Consider the following 15,663-nt stretch of genomic DNA (forward strand, 5'->3'; position numbering starts at 1 on the left):
AGTTCATTTAGGAAGGCCAGGAGAAGTTGGGTATTATAGGGCCCAATGTGTGGAATATGTGTGCTCACACCGTTCTCTGAAATGGCAGCACACATTGTAATATTGGCCCCAAGTTGGCGTGGTGTGTCAATTGTGGCTCGGTGTCCAATGAGATTGCGACCACGTCTCCGGCCTTTGGACAGATTAAACCCAGCCTCGTCCACAAAATCAAGAATGTGGGTCGTTTCATGTACTTCTAACTCCATGATTCTCTATGAAGAAACACAGAAAAAAAATGTAACAGTAAATGTATTTTCTTATGGGTTTCTGAAACTTACAGTAAAGTAATACAGGCATCTTAGAAAAACAGGAAAAGTGCACACCAATGGTTTACCTGGACATACTGGTACCGCAACGTCTTGACTCTTTCACCGTTCCTCTCAAATGGCACCTTATAGAGCTGTTTCATAGTCATCTGATGTCTTTTTAAAACTCTGTCTATGGTGGAAATGCTGACAGAATTTATATTTGCAAAGACATTACTGTCATTTATGATTGCACTTTGGATCTCTTAGCCTGATGGAATTGTTGGCTATGACCATGTTGCAAATTTCTTGTTCTTGCAGTTGGTTAAATACTGCTGCTATGCCACCAGCGCGAGGTTGTCGTGCAGTTCTATAGAATAAACAAATAGACTTGCATTTACCTTTACAATATTGTTGTTTATACTGTAAAAAAAAAAACATATTTACCTGTTTTCCCTACGAAAGGTTTGCACAATTGATGACACTGTGGACCTGTTTACATTAGGCTGTACTCTTCGACCAGCCTCTTCCATTGTAAAACCATGATTTATGACTTGATCCACAAGTGTGGCTCTGATTTCATCAGAGACTCTGACTCTTCTATTTCTTCCTCTACCACCACCACGTATTCTTACACGCCTTCCAATTGCTCTTCCAAGAGCATGTTGCTGCAGTTCAGGGTTGTGAACGTCCTCCATTCTCAAAAACTTCTACAGCAGTGATTGTGCTGTGGGCAATCTACACATACATATATATATATATATATATATATATATATATATATATATATATATATATATATATATATATATATATATATATACACTCCCAAAGTTGATTGGTTAAATGGTTGATTCATATTAGAGGTAATTTGCAATTAGATTGCGGATGCAATTAGAGGTCATGTGCCAATTTAGCAGACATTACAAATAATGTCAATGTCAGATATATTTTAGAATATACATTCATGTATACTAATTATGATAATTGAATAGATCGTTTTGAATGTGATGGCTTACACAATAAAAAATGTCTGAGAAGTTCTGAAGTGTTTGACAGTGTAAGTGAGAATCGAGTCATCAGTTTTGATCAACAAGCCATATGCAATTATTTTATGTCCAAACTGCAGACAGTTGTATGTACTCTTTGCACACATGTGCCAAAGCATTTGCAATTTGCTCAAATCAATAAGAAATTCCAATCTGATGTGAAAAAGAAGCGAATTGTTCAGAGATCTGAACTTAATGTTTTGGGAAATAAAAAAATAATTTGAGAACTGAGCCAAAGCAATTGAGAAAAACTGTAATCTCTCAAAAATAAATATCTGTGTCAATGAACATGTCTGTGCCATCAGAATGACTAGTCCTTGTGTCATAGTTTATGGATAAGACAGTCAAAATGCTTAGTCATGTTGTCAATATAACAGTGTTCTCTGGAGGGATGTTCTGATGTAAACTACTGTATTGAACAGTATGCCATATGCTTATGTGTGCCAAATATCCATTTCAAAAGTACACATTTACACATTACTGTATGTGGAATATTTATTTGAAAGAGACTGGATAGAATTCCCAGTTACACTTTTACTAGTGGTCTGTCCCAAAAAATAATAATAAAAAGAAAAAACCTTTACAATGCCATTGTGATATAGAAAAGGAAAAAGAAATATGGGCACAAAGATGAAAATAAGTAAATTTTCAGAATTTGTAACTCTTGTGTTGTCCTCTGTCTATACAGTATAAACTTTCCAACTGAAGATTCATGACATGAACCTTTGAGCTATTTCAGAGAAATGGTTTATCATTGGTTTATCATCTACATTATCTTCATTAGTCAAGATTCACTTGCACAATTCATGCCAAATTGACAAAAAGTCTAATAATAATGTGTAAAAATAAAAATAAAAAGTGTGCTTGCCAGTTTGTGACAACTAGATTAACCATTTTGCATTTGATGACTTATACAATGAACGAAAGACTAGATGTTTTGAGGGGTAAGACGATTGCACAGAAAACTATATAATACATTTTGAGCAACATGACATTAGCAACTGATAATGTAGGAAACTGCAGATAAATGTACATAATCAATTGCATGAATGTACAAAAGCAATCACAGCTTGTTCAAAAGAATGAGAAACTGGTTTTATGATGTGTATAAATGACTAGATGATGTGGAGGTTGTACAAGTAGTTTTGAGAATTTCATTTCTGCTTTGAAAAATGCACCAAAGTGACTGAGAAAAACTGTAATAAACATCTTCTGCACAGAATTTCCAAAAAAACACAAGTGAAGAAGAAAAAGAAACAACAGATACACATGTAATCTAACACAATCATCTGACATGAAACAGCATCAAAACTGTAATGTTCTGGAATAAAATGACGACCAATAAAAAGGTAATAATCACAGTGATTCTTTGGGGTGTTGATCAACTCCATCTACGTTTTAATTATCATTCTAAATCCAATTCATAGTCTTTTTTCAGGTTTTGTTCAAAATGTCATTTCTTTATTTTTTATGAAACTTACCCACATTAAAGTGTTTAAAAAATTATGCATGAAGCTAGAATAAAATGTTTTTGTTTACAAGCAGATGACCTGTTCTTTCTTTGGTTGTTTTGTATGTTCAGATATTCATGTAACAAAATATATACATATTAAAACCTAAATAGGGACATACCGTATTTTTCGGACCATAAAGCGCATCAGTCCAAAAATACGTCATGACAAGGAAAAAAACATATATGCCGTACTGGCCTATAAGTTGCATTTATTTAGAACTAAGAACCAAGAGAAAACATTACCGTGTTTTCAGGGTTCGACTACAAGAGCACTGAGCAGCATAGAGCACCCTCTCGCGGCTGTAGATGGTAATGTTTTCTCTTGGTGCATTTCTCTTGGTTCATGTCAAATTAATTTCGATAAATAAGTTGCACCTGACTAAGTCGCACGACCAGCCAAACTATGAAAAAAAGTGTGACTTACAGTTTTTCTCGATTGTTTACACACATTTTCTGAAAGCATGCCTCATATTCTCAAAACTCTACACACAAATCCAAAAACACACACACAATGGGCAAAATCCCTCAATGCTCCTGCAAAATGAAACTTTACATTCAAAACAATGTTATTTCTTCTCAAAATGGTATTTTGTTTTCAAATGACACACACAAAACATCATATGAATAGACATTTATAAGAACCATTTGAAAACTGATGTGCTCAATGTAAAACACTATGATGAATGGAAAACACTTATTCTCCATTCATCATAATCAGTGTTACACTTACTACAGACAGTACATACATAAGTGTGTTGTAAAATATTTGAGAATATTTGTGGCAGGGGAGGTGTGGTTCAGCGAGGTCTGCGACGGGAGAGAGAGTGAGGAGATCAGCGGTGGTAAGTGAGTTAAGTGAGAAACAAGTGACACCTGCTTCTCATTGCAGTGATTGGCGTGGGGAAGCAGTATTTAAGCCGGCTGGGAACCAGAGGAAAGCGAGAGACCTGAGGACTCGTGGGAGAAACGACCGACGGAAAGCGAGAGCCTGAAAGGATCAATGTTGTGATTCATGCGCATGTGGCGCGACTGTGTGTTTCGTTCATTTTGATTTAGCGTAATAAAGTTCCCACGAGCCTCAGTACGCCGACCCTGGTCTCCTTCCTTCTCTGCCATACGAATCTTATCACACTGGTGCCGAAACCCGGGAAGGAAGGAGAACGACGCCGCCATGCAAACCCCGTCAGGAACATCGGGAACGCCGTTTGCGGAGCTCATTACATCGCTCGCGGGCCTGCATCAGGAACAACATCAAGCCCTGCTGGAGCTGCGAGCCGACCACGAACATCGGTTTCAGGCAATGATGCAGGTCCAGCGGGAGGACCGCGAGCTGTTCCGGAGCATGCTGGACCGGGAGGTTCGGACGAGGTCGGCCTCCCCCAGTTCCAGCCCTGCTGCCCACATGCCTCTTACGAAGATGGGGCCAACAGATGATCCGGAAGCGTTCCTCGATCTGTTTGAGAGGACGGCCGAGGCGTGTGGGTGGCCGGAGGACAGCTGGCCGGTCCGGATAATTCCGCTGCTGTCAGGGGAGGCCCAGAAGGCTGCTCAACAACTGCCCGTCCAGAACCTCCTGGTATACGCAGACTTAAAAAGAGCAGTGCTCCAAAGGGTCGGCCTCAGCCCCGAGCAGCACCGTCAACGCTTCCGGTCACTAGAACTGACCGAAGTGGGCCGGCCCTTTGTCTTAGCCCAGCAGCTCCGGGACTCCTGCCGCAAATGGCTGTTGGCCGGAGGAAGCGACGCCGAGACCATTATCAACACCGTGGTGCTGGAGCAGTTCATCTCACGACTCCCGAAGAGGACTGCTCAGTGGGTCCAGTGCCACCGGCCGGCGTCGCTGGATCTGGCCATCCAACTGGCGGAGGATCAGCTGGCGGCGTGTTCCGGGGTCGGCGAACCCCTTCCATCTGTCTCTCTCTCTCTCTCTTCCCCCCCCTCTCTCTCTCCTCTTCCTCCAAAGCCTGTCCCTTTACCCAGGTCTCGGTACACGGGGCCACCGAGGGCCGCCCCCCGTTGGAGAGCAGGGACGGAGCCGGCCGCCATGTCACGGGGTCCGGCCAGGGGAATGGGGCCGCCGCACGGGGAGGGTCTGGCTGAGCGACCAGCTGCTTCCCCACGTCAATCACCTGACCCACTTCCAACCACTAGGGTGGCGGGGGGGCCTGGGCCGGCCTGCTGGCGTTGCGGGGATCCGGGCCATTTTGTGGACCGGTGCCCGGTTATGGAAGTGGGGACGTGGGTCCGGATCCCGGACGACCCGCAGGCTGCCCCCGATCAAGCCGGGTTGTACCAAATACCCGTGAGTATTAAGGGGGGTACCTATCAGGCTTTGGTGGATTCAGGTTGTAACCAGACCTCCATCCATCAAAGCCTGATACAATCCGGGGCATTGGATACGGGCCGCGTGGTTAAGGTGAGGTGTGTGCACGGGGATATAGTGGAATACCCCATAAAAACCATAGGCATCAAATTTAGGGGACAAAAGCATTATGTGGAGGTGGCCGTTAGTCCGCGCCTCCGGCATCCACTAATCTTGGGTACCAATTGGCCAGCTTTTGAACAATTATTGGGGTGTTTAACAGTGGATGCCTCTGGGAAAAAGAGAGGCCCGGTTAGCGGGGCGTGCGCCCAGGTGGGAGAGTCTGTACCCGGACCCAGTGGGGAAGCTTCAGGGGAACCGAGCGAGTTGGTGAGGCTAAACCTTTCCAGCCGCGATGACTTTCCCCTGGAGCAGTCCCAGGATGAAACCCTTAAACATGCGTTCGAGCAGGTCCGTTCCATCGATGGGCAGGTCCTCCTTCCTGACCGCGCGCTCTCTTATCCGTATTTTGCCGTTATTAAGGACCGGTTGTATCGAGTGACCCATGACGCTCAGACAAAGGAAGATACGGCCCAATTATTAGTACCTAAGAGCCGTCGGGAAATGCTTTTCCAGGCGGCACATTGCAATCCAATGGCGGGGCATTTGGGTATGACAGCCACGCTAAATCGTCTAATGACCCGATTTTTTTGGCCGGGCATTCACGAGAACGTCCGCAGATGGTGCGCGTCGTGTCGGGAATGTCAGTTGGTGAACCCACCGGCCACCCCAAAAGCGCCGTTGCGCCCTCTACCTCTAGTGCAGGTCCCCTTCGAACGAATTGGTATGGACCTCATCGGGCCATTAGAACGATCCGCACGGGGACATCGTTTTGCGTTAGTCATAGTGGATTATGCAACACGATATCCCGAAGCAGTGGCGCTCCGCAATATCTCGGCGAAGAGTGTGGCGGACGCCCTGTTTCGTTTAATCTCCCGCGTGGGAATCCCAAAAGAGATTCTCACGGACCAAGGCACCGCGTTTATGTCACGCACGTTACGCGAATTATACGAATTATTGGGCATTAAAGCGGTACGGACCAGCGTCTATCACCCACAAACAGACGGACTGGTCGAACGATTTAATCGCACTTTGAAAACAATGATTCGTAAATTCGTACAAGAAGACGCGAAAAATTGGGATAGATGGCTAGAGCCCCTCTTATTCGCTGTGCGCGAGGTCCCCCAAGCCTCCACGGGGTTTTCCCCCTTTGAGCTTCTTTACGGACGCCAGCCCCGCGGGGTGCTGGACGTCCTAAAAGAAACTTGGGAGGACGGACATTCGGATAGCAAAAATGAAATTCAGTATGTCATGGACCTGAGAGCAAAACTCCATACACTGGGGCGGCTCTCAATGGAGAATTTGCTTCAGGCCCAGGGCAGACAAAGCCAGCTGTATAACAGGGGAGCTAAGCTCCGAGAATTTGCACCGGGAGATAGAGTGCTCGTATTACTGCCAACCTCCAGCTCCAAATTATTATCAAAGTGGCAAGGGCCCTTTGAGGTCACACAGCGAATAGGCGATCTCAATTATGAAGTAGTACGAACAGATAGAGGCGACTGCAGGCAAATTTATCACCTCAACCTCCTTAAAAAATGGAGCGAAGAGGAGTCAGTGTTGCTAGCGACGGCAGTGAGCGGAGAGGAGGATCTCGGGCCAGAGGCGATCATTAAAGAAAAATCCCTCGCCCTGGCCCCGGGAGGGGATCACCTCTCGCCCTCGCAGCTCACTGACATTGGACAATTACAGTCCGAATTTGCAGACGTGTTTTCGCCTCTACCTGGTCGTACTAATCTGATTCAGCACCATATTGAGACGGAGCCGGGCGTGGTGGTTCGCAGCCGGCCATATAGATTACCTGAACACAAGAAAAAGGTGGTTCAGACAGAATTAGAGGCGATGCTGGGGTTAGGAGTAATCGAGGAGTCCCACAGTGATTGGGCGAGCCCGATTGTTTTGGTCCCCAAAACGGACGGCTCGGTGCGATTTTGTGTGGACTATCGCAGGGTGAACGCAGTGTCAAAATTTGATGCTTATCCAATGCCACGGATTGACGAGTTGCTCGATCGGTTAGGTACGGCTCGCTTTTATTCGACATTGGACTTGACAAAAGGATATTGGCAGATCCCCTTATCTCCCATGTCTAGAGAAAAAACAGCCTTCACCACGCCGTTTGGTTTACACCAATTTGTGACGCTTCCGTTCGGCTTGTTCGGGGCCCCCGCTACGTTCCAGCGTCTCATGGATCGGGTGCTGCGCCCGCATGCTGCATATGCCGCCGCCTACCTGGATGATATTATCATTTATAGTGGCGACTGGCGGCGGCATATGGAGCATGTGAGGGCTGTCCTCGAGGCGCTGAGACGGGCGGGGCTAACGGCCAACCCGAAGAAGTGCGCGGTTGGGCGGGTGGAGGTAAGGTATCTGGGCTTCCACTTGGGTCACGGGCAAGTGCGTCCCCAAATTGACAAGACGGCAGCAATTGCGACTTGCCCCAGACCCAAGACCAAAAAGGAGGTGAGGCAGTTCCTGGGGCTGGCGGGATATTATAGGAGATTTATTCCTGGTTATTCGGACCTCACTAGCCCCCTGACTGACCTCACTAAAAAGGAGGTACCAGATACGGTCCAATGGACGGAGCGGTGCCAACAGGCCTTTACCCGAGTCAAGGCTGCCCTGTGTGGTGGACCGCTCCTGCACTCTCCTAACTTTTCTCTCCCCTTTTTGTTGCAGACTGACGCGTCGGACAGGGGGCTGGGCGCGGTCCTGTCCCAGGAGGTGGGGGGGGAGGATCGCCCGGTGCTGTACATTAGCCGGAAGCTCTCTAAGAGAGAGGCTAAGTACAGCACCATAGAAAAGGAGTGTTTGGCCATCAGGTGGGCGGTCCTCACCCTTCGTTACTACCTCCTGGGCCGGGAGTTCACCCTCTGCTCGGACCACGCGCCCCTCCAGTGGCTCCACCGCATGAAGGATACCAACGCGCGAATCACCCGTTGGTATCTAGCTTTACAGCCATTTAAGTTCAAGGTGATTCACAGGCCGGGGGCGCAGATGGCTGTGGCCGACTTCCTCTCCAGGAATGGGGGGGGGGGGGCTGCAGGCCGGATGGCTCCCCGGCCTGAGTCGGGCGGTGGGGGTATGTGGCAGGGGAGGTGTGGTTCAGCGAGGTCTGCGACGGGAGAGAGAGTGAGGAGATCAGCGGTGGTAAGTGAGTTAAGTGAGAAACAAGTGACACCTGCTTCTCATTGCAGTGATTGGCGTGGGGAAGCAGTATTTAAGCCGGCTGGGAACCAGAGGAAAGCGAGAGACCTGAGGACTCGTGGGAGAAACGACCGACGGAAAGCGAGAGCCTGAAAGGATCAATGTTGTGATTCATGCGCATGTGGCGCGACTGTGTGTTTCGTTCATTTTGATTTAGCGTAATAAAGTTCCCACGAGCCTCAGTACGCCGACCCTGGTCTCCTTCCTTCTCTGCCATACGAATCTTATCACAATATTGTTTTTACAGAACACACAAATACACGGTAACGAATATTTAATTTTTCCCACAAAAACAATGTACACAGTGTACATCCCAACCAACACAAAGTAGGACATACAGTGGTCTACATACAAAACAACAGAAGAATTTACTGTATACAGTTACAGTAATACTGTAAAAAAAAAACACTATGCTGCATCCTCTCTTCTGTTGCGGTCTGGCCACAGCACCTCATCCACATCACAAGCAATGTTTTCCCTGGCCAAGCAGCGGGGGAAATATCGCCTAGCATGGCGATTCCAGCCATGAAAAGCATCAGCTGCTATATCTCCACATGCGTCCTCCATAGCTTGGAGAAGAGGTATACGCGTTTGAGGATTTCGGTCATACACTTTCCATCTCCAGGCAGAAAAAAATTCCTCAATAGGATTGAGGAATGGAGAATATGCGGGGAGATAAACAACTAAAAAGCGTGGGTGGGCAGTGAACCAGTTACGAACCAGAGCAGTCCTGTGGAAACTTACGTTGTCCCAAATGACAACGTACCTGAGCTGCTCTGGGCCATCTACCTGATCTGGTGGAATGAGTGTGTTGTGTAGGGTGTCCAGGAATGAGATCAGATGGGCGGTGTTGTAGGGGCCAAGGGTAGCATGGTGATGGATGACGCCGTGATGGGTAATCGCTGCACACATTGTGATGTTCCCTCCGCGCTGGCCAGGGACTTCAACAATGGCACGCTGGCCGATTATATTCCTTCCCCTCTTTCGTCTTTTTGTGAGGTTGAACCCAACCTCATCAATGAAGATGAACTGGTGCTCCACTGCAGCCACCTCTAGCTCAAGGACTCTCTGAAACTCACATGACAATATCAGAAATAGACATGGAGTGGTCACTATTGTGAAGCTCAATCATTATGATTACAATATTGAAATATGTATAATTTACAGTAATGTATACAGTGTTGAGAGTATGCATCAATTGTGGGACTCAAATGGCACCCTGTAGACTTGCTTCATCCTGAGATGATTTCTGCGAATGACACGGTCCAGTGTTGATAAGCTTACCCTATCAATATTTTGAAATATGTCATTGTTTTCTATTATCTTTCTTTGTATTTGCCGTAATGTTATGGCATTGTTTTCTAGGACCATGTTAATGATTTGAGTTTCCTGTTCAGGAGACAGAACACGTTCCCGACCGCCTTGTGTTGGTAATCTTTCAGTTCTGCCAAACAAATACATAGTAAAATAGTGTAAATACAAAGTAGGTATACATTTCCTATATACATGATTTTTACAGTCCTACAGAACAGTCCACAGGCAATACTGTACTACTGTACTCATTGAATACTGTATTTATATGTAGTACTGCAATTTTCTAGTGAGAGTAGATTTCTTACCTATTCTCATTTCGGAAAGTCCAGATGATGGATGCCACAGTGTACCTGCTCAAATTTGGCTGTACTCTTTGCCCAGCCTCCCTCATTGTTAGACCATGGTTGACCACATGATCAACTAAAGTGGCTCGGATCTCATCAGAGATTACGTTCCTTGGCCTTCCTCGTCCTCGTCCCCGTCCTCCTCCTCCTCCTCCTCCTCTGGCTCTGCCTCTGTTTCCAATGTTGGCATCCATTGTTCCATTGAAGAGCTCACCTGTTGCCCTTTTATGCTAAAGCTCTGATTGCTAATTGTAAAACTGTGTGACGGGTGTTTGCCCATGTGATGAGTCAGTGTGCATATTTGAATGGCGTTCAGAATATCTGAAAGTGTTCCTTGTGAAAACAAGAAATTTTCCACATGAAAATTGTGCCTAAAGCAGAGAATTGTGTGTAGTGTTTTGAAAAAAGTGTGTTTTAGAACTGCAGTTTGAGTGTAAAGCAGGAATTGTGCTTGTAGTTTAGCAGAATTGGCTCAGGGGGTTGGTGAATGAGTTACATGTTGTGGTCATTGTGTCTCAAGTACCAGAAAATGTGTGTAAACAATCGAGAAAAACTGTAAAATACGGATCATACTTAAAGTATGATGTAAAGTTCACTTAAAGAAACTTATGAGTATACTTGAGGTATAAAACAACTAGACTAGTGTTCCTGTAGCTCAATTGGTAGAGCATTGCGTTATCAAGCATAAGGTTGGGGGTTCGATTCGCCGGGAACACATGATAGGTAAAAATTTATAGCCTAAAATTTATAGTCGTGTCTGCTAAATGCATAAATTTAATTTAATTTAATTTAGACTTGTAGTTTACTGAGACTATACTTCAAAGTGTACAAAGTATTTCATATTAAACATTACAATATAATATAAAACATTACAATAGAACATTTCTGTAATCTATAGCCTACCAGTCAACAGTTTTTGAACAGTAAGATTTGTAATGTTTTTAAAGAAGTCTCTTCTGCTCACCAAGCCTGCATTTATTTGATCCAAAGTACAGCAAAAGCAATAATATTGTGAAATATTTTTACTATTTAAAATAACTATTTTCTATTTGAATATATTTTAAAATGTTATTTATTCCTGTGATCAAAGGTGAATTTTCAGCATCATTACTCCAGTCTTTAGTGTCACATCCTTAAGAAATCAAATCATTCTAATATGCTGATTTGCTGATTATCAATATTTAAACAAGTACTTTTTTTCAGCATTCTTTGATGAATAGAAGGATCCAAAGATCAGCATTTATGTGAAATAAAAAGCCTTTGCAACATAATACAGTATATCATTAAAAAAATATATATATATTTTTTTTTTTTGGAAAATAAATCATAGAAATTAATATTTTTATTTAGCAAGCTTTAAAATCTCAAATTACATTTTTAAATATATTCAGATAGAAAACAGTTATTTTAAATAGTCTAGTAAAAATATTTCTGTTTACTGTTTTGCTGTACTTTGGATCAAATAAATGCAGGCTTTGTGAACAGAAGAGACTTGACTGGTAGTGGATATTATAGGCAACTTTAATTATTCTCTAATTTCTAGCTTTTAATTGGCTTAATCTATAACTGCTGGGCAATAACAAATAATAATGATTTTTTATATATACTACAAACACGTATTTATCACATAATAAGGCAGAATAGTTTGTATACTGTAATAAATCTATGTCAATTAGCACTGTTTTGTTCATATACTTATATTTATCACCTGCTGGAGATGACTTGAAAAACAAACTGGACGCTGTTGCCCATATTAGGAGTTTCCTAGAAGTATACTACCTTTTGGTGAGGATAGTTACATGATATAGTCAAGACTGATGGTTTTTAAAATAAATGTTATATAATAAATGTCATATATGCTTATAAAACGAAAGTGTGTTCTGATGTTTGGAGAAAATGAATCGGCACCACATGGTCATGTGACCCATTCGCTTTCTCACGGATGCTTCCCACAAGGTCATATTCTCCATTTCATATCCTACTGGCAGCACTATCAAATAATTCATCCATAATTCGCAATACGGAGGATATGTGATGCAGGAGAACTGTTATGTGGTGTTTTATGCTTCCAGTTGCTGCTATTTGATATTAGTTTCCCCTCAGTTACGTTACCATTTAAATATCATGAACACATGTTATGATATAGCCTACTTAAAAAAAATATTATATTCATTGCCTTTCCAGTTAGGAGATATTTGAGCCTGCACACCGGAGCTGGTGTAATAATATTGGCTATCCTTCTCTCTACCTGATGACTGGTGAGTAGTGATGAGTCGTTCGTGAACGAATCGTTCTTTTTGAACGAATCTTTTAGGTGAACGAATCGTTCTCGTTCACGTAATCCACTGACTCGTACTTCTCGTTCAGTGAAGTTCCTCCCTTCACAGCAGCGCGGCGCTATAAGCAGCGCATGCGCAGCTCAGTGAACCGGGTAACAACCATTTCATTCTGTCAAAGAATTACTCAACCTCGAGCCAATAGCCTTCGAGTATGAGACGTGACAGAGTATGTGATTTGTTGAATGTAGTGAACGAATACGCCCTTAATGAATGAGTTTCATATGAGTCTGAACTAGATCTGTAGATCTTATCGTTCGTGAACGAACTGATACACATGTCGTTCGTGAATGAGTTGAATGAGCTGATACATGTCGTTCGTGAATGAAATTAACTGGCACATAGCTTATCTCGTTCGTGAACGAAATGAATGAGAGTAAACCGGGTTAGTCTGCCATTTAGCATGTCAATCTCGCAAAAATGCAAAGCGCAGTTAAGTACTCTACTGTGCACATACGCTTGTTTTGATATTTAGCAACTCCACGTTTAATCCCCGATTTATGAATGTGAATATATAATATACAAACTGTCTGACCAAACAATTAAAATGCTAATTAGGCAAGAAAACCTTGTGCTTTGTTCATCTGAAAAACTTTATATATTGAATGTGATTATACACACATTTTTATAAAGCCAGATCAGTTTTTGTAACAAGTGAATACGTTCGTTGACTTAAGACATAACACATAATACACTCTTTCTTTTGCCATCTGCTGGCATATTTTGTGTAATACGAAGAAATGGTCACTGAACGAATCCGTGAAGGATTCTGAACGAATCATTTTGGTGAACGAACTGAAAATGAACGAATCTCTAAAAAGAATCATACGCTGAGTCCCAATTCGCATACTATCCGTCCTAAATAGTATGCGAAACTAGAATTAGTACGTCCCAAATCGTAGTATGTTGAAAAGAGTCTTCCAAAGATACCCGGATGGTCTACTATTTCCGGTTAGAATTCGAAGTGCAGATCAATGCACACTCTAAGGTCGCGTCCGAAATCGCATACTTCCATTCTATATAGTAGGCGAAAAACAGTATGCGAAGCCAGTAGTATGTCCGAATTCTTAGTATTCGAAAAACAGTAGGCGAAATGTACACGGATGGCCTACTACTTCCGCCCGAATTCCGTAGTATGCATAGGATTCGACACTACTCTATCCCATGAGGCCACGGGAGAGGACTCGTCATACTCATATTCGAAAATAACGGAAAATCGTGACGCCGCTGTTTTGAAGTGTAAGTACCTTATGGATAAACGCTGTTCATTGTGGTTAAAGTGTAACGTTACTTGTTTAACATAATCCAAGTAAACGACTGACTTGTTAAAGTTTTACACATTGTAAACTGATGAGACTATTTCGTAAATTGAGTTTAAAAATATGTTTAATAATCATTATCGATCAGAGGCTGTGCCTCAGCTTGTTAAGGCTGCTTTCTACAGACGGCTTGTTAAGTAATTTAATGAGATAAAGTTAAAAAAATTTAACGAGTTAATTTACATTTTACTAGTGTTGATAAAAATTGTTGGATAACTTAACTTAACTTAATAGGTGCCTCAGTTTGATCATAAATCATCAGTAATGTGTAAATCCTGTTCTGATGTTACAGAGACTGATGAAACCCTACTCACTGGAAAGCATAATTCAGTAAGTATATAAATTAAATTTAATCTTAACTACACACACTCTTTACATGTATTTATGTTAGGATCATCAATGATTTATGCTGTTTTTTTATTATAATATGAATTTCCAGGTATTTCCAGTTGCTATTTTGTCAGTTGCAAAGTGCTTAATAGCAAATATCTTTTGTAGCAGTTGTGTGCACACTGATTTTGCAGCAGTTTCCAGTTGTTTTTTAAACAAGCAACATCTTAACATCTGAAGAATGTTGTCTTGAGAATGGGTGCCACACTTTATAGAAATACCCATACACCAAGTCACTTATAAAATTATTCTCTCGATTTATTTATTTATTTTTCATTTCTACATGGATAAGAGCACAAAGCTTCAGACAAAACCACATTAACATTTTCATAAAGTAGTATAATAGAGCTTAAAGCAACACCAAAAGGGAATTTCTTAAGACGTTTCTATAATAATGTCAGGAAAATAAACTTCAGCAGCTTCAGTTCAGTAACTGTATGTGTACAAGATGAGGACTTTAAATTTGGGTATCAAAAATGAGTGAAAAACAGTGGAAATCTAAAATTTACCCCAGGGATACAGTAATACATTTGTAAAATTAAACTTGTAAATATGTTGGTATGATATGTTGTGTGATATGTTGCTAGATTTTCAAATAACTGTAATATTAATTCCCAGTTATGAGTGTAATATATTTATGTGTATATATAAATACACACACGTTTAAATTTAACTATTTACATGTGTATTTATACATATTTATGTGATTTTATAGTGTATATATATATATATATATATATATATTTCTTAAATAACTAATATATCTCGATTTGACAGTCTTAAAATTACCTTCATAACTTACAGAAGCTTAAACAATAGCACTATGAGAACATGACGTGATTTGCAGAGTCTTAACCTGTTCAATTGTCCTACAGGTAATCCTGCTCTTGAAGAGCTGCACACGGTCACATCTGGTGTGACACAGCTGTGCTCAGATTGTCCCACACATGCTCTCCTGTGCTGGCTTCTGTGTTTTGAGGTTCCAGTGTATCATCGTCATGATCCTCTACAATTTGTGGATCCGCAATGTCCTCATTCAGAAGACGGAGGTTGTGGAGCACTACACAACATGCAACAACATCTGGCACAAAGACAGGACTCACTTCCAGGGCCTTGAAGAAGAAGAAGATGGAGCACAGCTTGTCTTCATCATCCTGAAGGCTCTCTCAACAATGTTCTGTGCACGAGCATCATTGGTGTTGAATCAAACCTGTGCAGGATTCTGTTCAGGCTCTCTGTATGGAGTGATGAGGCAGATGTGTGCACTCAAACAAGGATACCCACCATCTCCCAGGATGTGTTTTCCTGCAGGTGGATACAGGCCTCCAGTGTAAATAGGGCTGTTCTTCAGCAACCTGGCATAATACACAGACGCGGGACACTCAACAAACATATCAAGGTACTTCCCCTGGTGGTGACCTGCAACTGAACAAAATGAAACCGCTTCCTGTTGAAATAACATTGGGCTTCACTTGCTGGAGGTTCAATTTG

This window comes from Carassius carassius, chromosome 1 (genome assembly GCF_963082965.1).
Source record: "Carassius carassius chromosome 1, fCarCar2.1, whole genome shotgun sequence".
Lineage (NCBI taxonomy): Eukaryota > Metazoa > Chordata > Actinopteri > Cypriniformes > Cyprinidae > Carassius > Carassius carassius.